The 3,506-nt window shown below is 38.5% G+C and overlaps 1 long non-coding RNA gene across 1 annotated transcript in view; it reads left to right on the top strand.

Moving 5' to 3' along the window:
* Positions 1 to 3,110, top strand: part of LOC137643985 (uncharacterized) — a 3,429-nt gene extending 319 nt beyond the window's left edge. The window contains exons 2-3 of the long non-coding RNA XR_011045109.1: positions 331 to 1,433; positions 2,999 to 3,110. This is a non-coding gene — a long non-coding RNA (uncharacterized lncRNA). The remainder of the gene's footprint in view (positions 1 to 330; positions 1,434 to 2,998) is intronic.
* Positions 3,111 to 3,506: the final 396 nt, after the last annotated feature.

Raw genomic sequence — 3,506 nt, 5'->3', positions numbered from 1 at the left:
CAAAATATTTCGTATATGCATTCTCCATTGCCATACGAAGCTCGGTGATTTTTTTTTCAGGATTTTGTGTTTTTCATCTTATACTCCTATATATTGGCAAACCGGGCTTACCCCTTAAAAGAAAATTATAGAAACATGAATGAAATTGATTGGCTATATGAATTGTGCAGAGAGGTGCATGTTGCAACAGAGCATTGGCTTAGCTATAGTTAATTAGGAAAATTTAGATATAGTAGCATATACCAGACAGGCTATGGGATTTAGAAATAAGTAAAAACAAGTTTATACTGTCTGTATAGGAGGTAACTAATGGCAATAAACTTTTTGCAGATTGCATTGCTGGTCAGGGCAAGAACATACCTTGAAACCGATCTGGCTATTAGCAAGAGCCTAAGATTTAGAAGAGAAATGGATGATTGATGGTATGGCTAGAAAATTGGGGCAAACTTTACAGACGACTTATTGATATGCTTGTTGTCCTGTCATTGAGAAAAGGTCACATGAGGGAATATTATAACCCAAAGTCCAGCCATGAGAATTGGTTCTACATTTTGCAGAGAGAATTTTCAGAGATGGTGAAAGTCTTGGCCCTGTTTACCTGAGGAACAGAGACAAAAAAATATAAGGATACTATTGTCAAGCTATGTTTGCAGGTGTCTGTATGATATTAACCAAACACTCCAAGAAATAATCCACATAATACAGCTTATGTTTAACCTTCTGGTGCCAATGGGTTTACTATGAAAGATGAATATTAGATAGCAGTTCTTATAACCACTCCGAGTAAGACTCAAGGATTTCACTCCAAAAGCGAGGAAGAGGATGTAATGATCAGTAAACAGGCGAAGATCCTGGCATCTGCCTGGGGTGTAGAAAAGGAGGGCAATGTCAAGCAGATTATCATCCTCTGAATCTCGATGCTGTTAATCTTGTCAGGGAAAAGGCCATGTTGCTCGCGACTACCTAAAAAATAATAAGGCTGGGAATGAGGTAAGGTATCCCTGTCAAATTCCAAATCCAGTGTGAAAGGGGCAAAAGTTAATGAGGAAAAGGAACTGCCCACCAAGTAACAACCAATGACGCTGAGGTGTGCTTGGTTCTGGCAGAAAGTATGATCCCGTACACCACAGAGACCAGAAGCTTTAATTGCGAGACCCTCCACCACCCTCGGGGAGCTAACAGGGAAGGAAAAGAGGCTAAGGGGGGCAACAGAAAGGTAACATCCTGCATGTGAATCTGCTTGGCAGATTTGGATATTGACCATGCATATATTTGTCTTACTTCATGAACAGCTGGCCCCGTTAGATAAGGAGCACCTTAGGTATGCCATAATAAGCAAGAAAATGGAGCACCCTGATTATGCCAGGAATTCATTGGATTCAAGCACACATCATGGTCGTAAAACAATTCCAGTAGGAAGACTATGATTTAAGGTAAATATTTTTCTTTGTCGATCATGGGGATTTAAGGGATCAAATGTATATTGGGATTAAATCTTATACTAAAACCGAATCACTATGGACATGAAGGCATTTTCAAATGGGTTTGAAATAACTATAGAGGGAATGGGAAATGTTGGTATCAATGTCTATACTGGAGTAAACAATCAGGCTTATAACTGCCACCTCAAAAAAGGAGAAATTGTACTACCTGGGTTCTCATGAGTATGGCAGTTACCACAACTAGATCCCTTTCAGGGGGAACATCAGCATTTGTGAAACACCATGAAATTGTCGGATGTACTTTTGAAGGGTCTAAGTAAAATCGTGCAAGGGGATGGATGTGCTACTTTTGTTAATTTAGCTGATAAAAGAACTGAATTAGATGCCAGTTCTGTGTGAGAACTGAAAGTGTATAAGCTCATTAAGGAAGGGATCACAGGCGTTGCAACTCCAGCTTGCACACAAGAATGAACAGAGAGCTTCAGAGGAAGCTCTGCCATAATGCCTATCAGAACAGGGGGATGTAATTAATAAAGGTATCTGAAGATGTGATGCCAATTGGGGATGAACACTGAGGGAGAATTGATTCATTTCCCATTTGCACAGAGACTGGGAATTAACCCTCTATAAGGTCAAACCGCTCTCGAGTACATGTGCATTTTCAAAGTGATGGGGAAAGGGATATCAATGAATTAATGAACTAGCAAATAATTGAGAAAAGTGGATTCTCCTGCATCTCCCCAACTGTCATAGTTCGGAAAAAGTTTAATTCGTTATGATTAAGTCTGTATTATAAAAGGTTGAATGCAATTTAAAAGATAATGCTTATCCTCTCGCCTTGACTGAGGAGTTGCATATAAAGGTTCAAGATAGTAAATTATTTACCAAAATAAATTAAAAATTAGTTTGCTACCTAATCCCCATTCACAGGAACAGCAAATGTAAAACAGCTTTCACTGTTGATAATCACTAATTGCAGTTAATTTATGTTCCCTTTAGATTACAGAATGTCCATGGTAATTTTTCAAGAGTCATGACATGGGTATTACCACCTTCAATATCCTAGTCTATTGTGATAACATCATTATAGATGTGCAAATATGCTAAAGATAAAGAGCACGTGGGGAATGTCAATTCAAGCTTTGAAAGGATTGCACTGAAATGGCGTGAGAGGAAATCTTAAGAAATGCCAGTTTACCAGTTGTCAGATAAAATTTTTGGGTCACTTGGTAATCCCGGACAGTATTGATCCCTGTCTAGATAATGTTGAAATAATCAGGCACTACCCCAGACCTAGTACTCCTAAGGAGGTATATAGTTTTTTTTAGTGCTCTCTGGGTATTGATGGAAGTTCATTAGGATTTTTGAGGATATAGTGAGATCCTTAGATACACAAAAGAAACTATAAAATCAGATTTTGGCAAAGGAAGCTAAGGTTTTATGTCAGTTAAAAGAAGCACTATCCAGCTGATTGTAGTAGTGGAGGCAAGTACTATTGCTAATGAAGATGTTATCTAAATTGAATATTAAAACCAATAATGATTTGTTTGTTTCAGAGAACAACTAATGCACTCTTCAGGAGCGCTGTGTTAAGAGCAATAATAAAGTCATTGAAGAGGATAAAACGACAAGTTGCTAAAGCTGTAAAGCAAGTTAGCTCTGAAAGGGATTAAAACAGAAAACAAGAAAGACCCTGTATCATGCAGGATGAACATAGAGAGAGAGAGAGAGAGAGAGAGAGAGAGAGAGAGAGAGAGAGAGAGAGAGAGAGAGAGAGAGAGAGAGAGAGAGGACTACTGGACCAGTGTGGCAAAGAGAAGGAGAGACAGTGCATGAGTTATATGTGAGAACCTACGCTTTCATACTCGCACATACCTGTACACAAATATATGTATATGTATTGTATATCTCCCTTATATAATGAATATTAAGTGTCTGTCCAGAAAGAATGCACAGAGAATGCAAGCATGGTTGATTTATGTGGATAGGAAGTGGCTGAAACTAGATAGGGACAGAAGAACGAGGAATGGTTCAAACATTTCAATGTGATAGTAAACGTGGAGT

The sequence above is a fragment of the Palaemon carinicauda genome, chromosome 1 (genome assembly GCF_036898095.1).
Source record: "Palaemon carinicauda isolate YSFRI2023 chromosome 1, ASM3689809v2, whole genome shotgun sequence".
In the NCBI taxonomy this organism is placed as follows: Eukaryota; Metazoa; Arthropoda; class Malacostraca; order Decapoda; family Palaemonidae; genus Palaemon; species Palaemon carinicauda.
This window is presented reverse-complemented; position numbering and strand designations above follow the sequence as displayed.